The 9,168-nt window shown below is 39.5% G+C and overlaps 1 protein-coding gene across 2 annotated transcripts in view; it reads left to right on the top strand.

Annotated features, from left to right (window-relative positions):
- LOC111864672 (phospholipase D3) overlaps window positions 1-9,168 on the top strand; it is an 86,104-nt gene that overhangs the window by 40,930 nt on the left and 36,006 nt on the right. The window contains exon 1 of one of the 2 annotated variants that reach the window (XM_023852083.2): window positions 4,293-4,605. The exons of the other annotated variant lie outside the window; for it this stretch is intronic. The gene's annotated coding sequence lies outside the window, so the exon portion shown is untranslated. Of the gene's footprint in view, window positions 1-4,292; window positions 4,606-9,168 lie in introns of those variants that run through there. 2 annotated transcript variants of the gene reach the window in all.

Raw genomic sequence — 9,168 nt, 5'->3', positions numbered from 1 at the left:
ATCGACTCAGCCTGTAACAGAAATGAGTACCAAGAATATTTCGGGGGGTTAAAAGGCGGCTGGCGCGTAAGGCTGACAAACTTATCGCCATCTGTGAGCCGATTGTCTAGAAAATGTGGCAGCCTCAATGTCCCGCAACCCTATGGGCCTTCACGACCTGTTACAGAGTTTGTTTTTTAGCTTCATAATAATTTGTGTGGGCCCACTCAATTTGCAACAGACTCGAGAGTTTCTGTAAGATGAGCAACTGAAGTCTCTTCAGGTTTGTGTGTTAACCTTAAAGGAGTGTATTTCTTGCCTTCAGCACTTCTGTAGCTTCGAAAAAAATGCGCATTTTTAAACATACATTTATATCTTACCAGAACAGTATTGATAGTTTAGAAGATTATGCATTAAAATATATCACTTTGGACATTTGCGAGGACATGAAACTGAATTTTTCTGGTAATAGTTGATGATTCTGTAAATATTTGTACAAATGCATCAATCATTACACGAATATTATATTTATCATGTAAGCCAATATTATTTGAGTTTGGCCTTTAGACGACATGGACGAAGTTTCGAGAGTTATGTCTATTTCGGCCTTAACGCTATTGTCATAACGTCTAGGCCTACAGACTTCTTACTAACTCTGCCGCCTCAGCGATTCGGTATTAGCCTACCATATCAGTATGCTCAAGATTCGAAACTCATCTGTCGATAATAATAGTCAGACAAAACTTAACAAAACATCTCTCAGTATAATGACCACCATTGGCCTGAATACGAAAGCCAAATGCAGAAACGACGCGTCTGACCTATTAAATGTGCCTCGGAAAGGGACAAGTTCAATATAATATTTCTATAATGTTAGAATTTATTGACGGAGGTACCAAATTTTATGATAGCACCATAGTTTACTGTGAATGTAAGAAATTATATGCAATTATTTTATTTCATTAGCTATTAGATACTTCTTTGACCAGTACGGTTATATGTGGACTGCTCAAAGATAAATCCAGGGGATTTATGGTAGATGAAGGGGCAACAGGAAAACTTTTCTGTTAGTATCACAGTTTCTCCCAGAAAGCAGGTGGCCGGGATATATGATTACTCTTTACTGTATGTTTCCAAATGTTTGTTTCTATTACAGTTACATATGTAAGAAATTCCCAATTTATATTCTTCTTCAGGCCGCTGGAGAGAGGTCAGCAAACTAGCATCCATTTATCTGGATTTTAAATGAAATTGAAAACTGAAGACGAAGGGAGTATATAAGAAATATTAGTAAAAAAAATTAGAAATATTTCTATATCACTACGAATATTTTTTACGAGTTGAATATAAGTGTGTAAGCGAATCATCTGTCTCCCCTTTTGGAAATCTGACTGCCTCCCCAAGTGAAAATTTACTGGCGGCTCCCATAATACTTCCCCTGCTACTTTTAGGATAACATTTTCGAATAAATGTCATATGGTAATAACATTTAAACTATATCGTAAAATAAAGAACGATTTGAAAACAAAATACAGCAATGAAAGTAAATATAATATAAAACTATATATAACCAATAGAATGAAATAGAAAGTGGGTCGGGATAACTGAGTCGGTAGAGAGATGGGCTGGACGACCCGGGTTTGACTAAAAATTTTAAACAAATACTGTTTGTGTCCTTTACTATTAAAATGTTTCAGAATAAAGTAATTCGAAAGAAGATAGAGTGACCCTGTAACCTAGGCACTATTAAGGTAGGTGGATGTGACTAAGGTTATGAGCGATAACCTAAAACTTTTCTCAACACAACAAATTTTAAATTCAAATTAAATTACTTAAAACATCTGTAGCTGTATGCCTTCCATGGGTGATTAAATGGTGATAAGTCCATTGGACTAATGTGAAAGCAGGTACAGTGCATGGAGTCTGTAGCAGTCAAGTGCAGCTCCATCTCAGGGACGTTCGGAAAACGATACATTTTGAAACTAATGTTTCTTTAAGAAACCAGATCTGGAATTCTTGCTGACGACAAATGATTACCTAATGGTGTAAATAATGTTCGGAGTTTGGATTTGAATATAAAACTGTTTCTAGGCCAGTGGTCTGCTGTCCCGAAGCACACAATTTCAGTGTCACTGGTTTAGACAACTCAGTTTCTGTTCCTGCTGATCACAGTGGTCGTGGGGTCTAAGGCAGGCCGCACACCGGCATGCGTCAAGACATGGAACAGTCAAGACACGATGTCTGCAACATGTCGCAAAGAAAGGAGGACAGTTGGAACGAATGAGATTACGAAAACCGCCGCACACCGGTCTGAGTAATAATGCTGACGTCAGCTTCATGCTGACGAATCACGAATGAAGCAAGACTGGGTCTTTTGTCTCATGTCTTGATGCTTGTCTCGACGGTCTTGACACAGTTGGTGTGCCGCCGCCCTAAGGCATGAACCGCCTTCGCCCGCTCGAATATTGGGTTCGTGGGTTCAAATCCCATTCGAGGCATGAATGTCTGTGTGCGTTTATGCTGTTTTGTGTGTAGGTAGCGGCCTTGCGACGGGTTGATTCCCTCGTCCAAGAGGTCCTACCGACTGTGTATTAATTATGAAATTGAAAAAGAGGCCAAGGTCCACAAGGTCTTTAGAGCCATATACAGACAATTTATGTTGCTGATTAATATCAATATTAGTTCCCCAAAGCGTTGGTTCACTGACCAGTCCTGAAGGGTAAGGTTTCCATATCCACAGAAGATGAATGAAGCCTGAGACATTTCTCAAGCGCGTTTTTGAGAGTCTTAGCTAACCAATGATCTGTTCCGTAGCTGTGTGGAAACAGCTCTGTTTAAATCAAACTTATAAAAAATTAAAAGAAACAAAGTTGTCACTGTGATCCACGAATTAAGCACTACACAATAAAGATGTAAGGAGTAGCGGACATATAGATCCGATTCAAAATATTCTATGCCTGGCCACTTTTGAATATCATGAACTAAATTAGTTTTGTGGTGTAGGAAACTAAGGGTCACTCACCTGGTCAAGAAATATGGGGAATTTATATGACACACACAGCCCAATTTAACTGTTTAAAGACTGTGTTTATTTCAAATAACACCGCGGCGATCAAGTGGGATTTGTGGTGGACAAATTGGCGCTGGGGCAGGTTTTCTCCCAGTACTTCGGTTTACCCTGCCAATCTTCATTCCACAAATTGCTCCACAATCACCCTCACCTATCATCTGGGGCTGGTAAAATAGGCCAGAAGTGGCCGCAGTACAAGGGACTTAGTCTCACCCCACTAGCATTAAAAAAAATAATACCTCACAGGAAAACACGTACATTAGGTCTCTGCTACAAGGTTCAACTTGTTATTGCAGTTATTGCTTATTATGAGAACCATAAGAAACACAGTTATTCAGTACGTGAGTAGAACGCTGACGTCTACTGTGTTGGAGCATTTGGTACTCACAGAACCACAGAGACCTAAAGAGTTAATGTCATGTTTCAGTGTACACGTAGATATTTCAAACCGCGTCTTTCCTTCCATGACGTCCATCTAAATTACTGTTTATATTCTCAATATCAAATCTGAACTTAAAGACTCAGGTTGTGTCGCATGTATTCAACTACTCAGGATATGAACCATTAGCTGGCTCGTGTGAATGTGGTTTACTTCCTTCTTGTGGAAGACAGGATATTGGGTTTTGCTGGAAAAATGAAATATACCGACTTGCCTGAACAAGAAAAAATAAAACGGTCGAAAAAATTGATGAAATTTTATGAACCAAAATTCCAAGGTGGACGATTGAAATCTATGCACTACTGGGAGAAACCTATAGGTTAAACACAGCAGCATTTGGATGTCATGGTAATTATTATATTCAGAAACCAAATAGCCAACGTAGAAGCGTCATAAACTATTCATTTCAGCCAAGAATATATTTTGTGTTTGTTATACATTGGCATTAGAAACTTCTATGAGCCCAGACATTTATGTAGAGCTATGGCTGCAGTATTTACTAACCCTCAGCACTAAATGTAAGTTTACGTAAGTTTCTGTCATACAATTGGGTAACGAATGACTTCCACTCATGTTATTATCTGTAGGGTAATTGCACCACTCCCGTACCTAGTTAAAACAACGAAACTCAGAACCCGAGATAAGCGAAGGATTGCTTTATAGCAGTCTGTCAGCATATCTGACTGAAAGTTTAAGGACCAAGGCCAGCTAAATATTCGTACAGTTCGATATCATAGTGTTACACGCATGCACAAAAATCGATTCAGAGGAAAAGGGACAATTGAGCGTGATACACTCATTTCAGTGGACAGTGTTCAGTGAGGTGCGTTGTTTGTTTTAGGTGACAACCATGGTTAAATTCTTCTGTACCTGTTAATTTTTCTGCGCCTATTTAAGGTGGAGCAGAGAATATAACTGCTCTGTGTCAGTCTAGCAAAGTGATTGACCGGTGGTGAGAGACATTTCTTGACATGTGCTTCTGTGTACTATTAAGATACTAAACGTAAGAAGTCATGACACAAAGAAGGGCCACAATCTCATTAACAACGAAGCGCGCTTTCTTCAGAATTACTTCAGAAGTTCCACAGAATGCATCAATGGAATTTCACATTCATTAGTAAGTATAAACCTACATTTGAAAGTAGCAGGCATAGTAATTTTTGGTTCAGTGAAAACAGTGACCGCAAGATGGAATTCAAGACCTGGGGTTTCTCGGTTTCCCATTCTTCTCGTAATCAGGGGCCATGCAGTGAACTGAACCCATATCGAAGTTTCCTACCGCTTGTGCCTCAGACTGAATTTTCGGTCGGGAAAGTCCGAAGGAGCTAATCTATACATGCATAAGAATAAAAAGTTACTATACAGCGTCTATGATTTTGAAATAATGACACAGTTTCACGGCAAACGATTATACGGGCTGATGGGATGAGAAATCATCTTACGGTTTCGCACCCCAGCGGATACATGTTTAAAATAGTCGGGAGTGAGATAAAATGGTAGGTACGACACACTATAGATATAATAATAATAATAATAATAATAATAATAATAATAATCTGTGGGCGCTACAGTCCATGATAAACCTTGGCCTCTCTTTTACAGTTTCTTAATCATATAGATAGTCGGTAGGACTCCTTGGGTGGGGATCAGCTCGTCGCAAGGCCACTACCTACACAAGATAACACAAAGGTAGAATAAACAAGTCAAACATCCATGCCTCGAGTGGGATTCGAACCCAAGACTCTAGTGTTTGAGCGGGTGAAGGCAGTTCATTATATATATAGGCAAGAGTCAGCGCGCCAATGAACTGACGAGGTAGCTATCACGGGACTCGTCTTCTCTGTGGTCTTCTTATCCAACAGTAGGAGGCTATATAACCACAGCCACAGATATAATAGTTTTCAGTTTTAAGTGCAGTTCCGTTCAAGTGAGTTCTCGGTAGGAGACAGCCACGGGAAGTTCAGTTTTGAGTTCCAGTGTGATTGAACAAGAAATGGCAAGAGGACTTCATAGTGTTTTGAAGTGCTAGTTTCAGTGTTGAGATCCGTTGCCAGGACACGACTAGTGAAGACTGAGAATCCTAGTGCGTGTGCAACGGTGAACTGGAAAGTGTGTAAATCAGCGATATCGCAGTACTGACTGTAATTAAGTGAGGCTGTAACTGAAATGCTAATAAATCCAACCATCCGAACTAGAACCCGTCAGTTTCGTAGCGCGTACCATCCTAGACATGACAGTCACTACACATATCACTACGATCTTCTTCTGGCCGATTATTTGCGTTTCTTCTGTTCTCGTTTCGTCCAGCGTAAGTCATTGTTCGATACGACCTCCGATTGACTTGACCCACTGGGATGCCCTCAGAAATGTGGCTGCCTCTAATGACACCTACTGTTCTTCTGATGTGTGCTGGGGGACTGGGGACTGATTCTGATTCATTTGGGCCAAATGCTTGCCTATGGATTGCTTACGACTAACGTACAGACGGACTATTACTGGCTGCAGGGATGAGGGAAGCAGATACTTGTCACCAATGGAACCGTAATAACCAGGGCCCGGATTTTGATGACCGGAAAATATTTAAAAAATGACATATAAAATGGCCGAAAAAATCCAGAAAAATGACCTAAAATATGACCCAAAAATGTAATATGCAGGGCTCAGATTTTGATGACCTGAAAATATTTTTAAAAAATGACTGGAAAAATCCAGAAAAATGACCGAAAGGAGAAAAGAAAGAACACTTCGCTTCCATGTTATTCACATTTCAGAAAACATAAGAAGAACAATTCCTTAAAATGGCCAGAAATGACAAGAAATACCCTATAGAGCCCCAAAATTTATCAAAAAATTATCCCAAAAATGAAAAAATGACCTTAAACCTAAAAATGTCAGAAAATGACAAAATATTACCTATAAAATTTACATGTCTGTAACCAGCAGCTCATATCCGAGATTTATATATTGTATTTAAGAGCATCGCATAGGATACAAGGAAAAAAAAGATGATATGTCATCAAAATCCGGGCCCTGGTAATAACCTAATCCTTCAATCTGGCGTTTATAACCGACGACCGCCTCTGTGGTCTAGTGGTCAGCGTTTCTGACTACAGATCCAGAGATGGGGTTCGACCCCGGCCATTCCCAGATTTTTTTCGGAGAACGGGGTCCACTCAGCCTCGTGATGATAATTGAGGAGCTATTTCAAGGAAATAGGGGCTCCGGTCTAGAAAACCGAAATTAACGGCCGTGGGGATTCGTTACGCTGACCACGCGACACCCTCTATCCGCTAAATTTGACACTAAACTTCGCCGACAAGCGGCGGTCGCTCGGTTGGTATAGTTCGCTTGCGGACTAAAATCACGGAGTTTCTTTGTTTTTGTTTGTTTGAGTGGTTTTTGACGCAGTGTCCTCGCGAACCTCTTGACATGGTTCGTTATTAGAGACCCTCTTGTCTCTTCATGTAATTTTTCAATTTATGTTACCCTTGTCAACTTTGTTATTATCCCGAGAACTTTACTTGTAAATGTTTGCAACCTGTTTACGTAAGATTCAGCAGCAGAGTCGATATGTAACGCAGAGGTGATTTATAAATTACTAAAGCTAGAATATTATCAAAGTTGGGGGTTTTATTTAACACGGGAGCACCTACATCAGTCTGTATTTTGGTTTCGGCACAATGCTGGATATATGTGACGTGTATGAATGTCACGTCATGATATTTTATTACTTTTTAACTTAGAATTGTACTTCGCAAGATCCCTTAAGAAGTCATTTTTTCCTAATAATATCTGCACGAAAATTTTGTTGATACCTAACAGTAAACACAAAGATCAATTGGTTGATGCTGTTAAGGGTACAAATTGCTATTTACTATGAGAACCACAAGAAACAAAAAAACAGAGTGTGGACAGGATGAACACTTCCATATGTTAAAGCAGGTGGTGCATATACTAACCATTAGGCTTTAACGAGCTGAGGCTAATACTTAATTACATATTTACTTTTCTAAATCGCATTTGCAGCAAATTTAATCGTTTCTGTGGCCTCAACCATTTCTATTGACAAGCTTCAACAATTTAAAGTTTGAATTTCTCCTGAATAATATAAAAAGAATTCAGCTCGTACCTTACAGGAAACATGCTATATCTGAGGCTACAAAGATCAATCGGTCAATGCTTTTTAAGGAAAAATTCGGTGTTTGCTGTGAGAACCATAATAAACACAAATATTCTATTATATGGGCAGAATTAAGAGTTTTAGTAAGTCAAACCATATGGTAATTGTAGTAACCACTGAGATTTAAAGAGATAAGTATCTTCCAAATAAAAAGTGTATCCTTTGTAGATAAAGTCTGGAAATATTTTATTACCTGCGTAATAAAACTACAATTCATATTTCAAGCTGCTCCCTACTGGGGTCTATTTACCCGAGTTACAGGACAGATCCGAACGTCGCAGTCGAGTGGTTAGCGCCCCTGCTTTTTCTATAGATTCCGGTATCCTATCATGTTCGAGAGACTGGTTATTCTGACTGAGATTTTCGTGTTTTTTCTCCGATCCTTTGGAAAAGGCGGGGATTATACCTCAAATATGGCAGAGACCTCTTGCTTCCAGATCATTTCCAATCCAAAATTGGCTGTCACACTACTATTCGACACTATAAGTCCAGCTAAACACAGAGCCGTAAAATAACCCCCATGAAGACATTCTCCAAATAAAAGTTTAGAATTGAAATCTGCGAGCTTTAGGCATATATATATATATATTCACTGTGTGAAACGAGCGCTTAAAGAGGCGCATTGCCGTCTATGTGCACATTTTGTCTTCCGTACCCATCTACGCACAAACGGTATAAAAATCTACACAGAAATTTTAGTTGAATTCCGTTTTTCATACGAACCAGTTCAATATAGAGCCGGGATTGCGTAGTCTGTGCAGCGACTGGCTACGCGCTGGGCGACAGAGGGGTCTGAATTCGAATCCCGTTAGGCTCAAGAATTTTCTTTTCTCCACGTTGTAGAGACTGTCTCTGGGTTCCACCTAATCTTCTATCCAATGGATATCGTAGGCTCCATCCCTGAGAGTAAAGCGATCGAGACGTGAAGCTGACAACTCACTCCAGTTATTGCCGAGGTCAAGAAAATATGGATCCACTCACCAGAGGCCTTCATGGCGTAGTGCAAAATTAGTTAAGGACAGGGCCAAGTTTACCTTACCAGCTCACTACAACCCTTATTTTATACAAAGAATAAATTGAAGTGTATCCGATTTCATTTTCATTGCCGGAAACTCGACAAAAATGAGATTATTTGAAGCTCGATTAATAAACGTTTTTGACACATTTATTGCTAATCAGTAGCAAACGCAATATCTGCTAGAAACATTATCATTGCCACGTTGGCAGTATATACATAAAATGAGTTGAGTTACAAATAAATTGCCACTCCTACGCGTGAGAAACAGAGAATATTTGTTTTAATATGTGTATATTTATTGCAGAGTTTGGGCATTCTGTAGGGGTTGAGGTTCTCGTGGTGATGATTATGAAAAGTTCTGTCTTTTGGGATATATGGACATGTAGTCTGTTAAAAGTCAACCGACGTTTCGGAGGAACGCGAAAGCAGGTGGCAAGTAAAGCTATATGCATTCATGCTGGCTTCTTACTTGGCTTATTCTT

Source organism: Cryptotermes secundus, unplaced genomic scaffold (genome assembly GCF_002891405.2).
Source record: "Cryptotermes secundus unplaced genomic scaffold, Csec_1.0 scaffold326, whole genome shotgun sequence".
Taxonomy (NCBI): domain Eukaryota; kingdom Metazoa; phylum Arthropoda; class Insecta; order Blattodea; family Kalotermitidae; genus Cryptotermes; species Cryptotermes secundus.
Note: the sequence above shows the minus strand (reverse complement) of the source record. Positions and strands in the feature narration are given on the sequence as shown.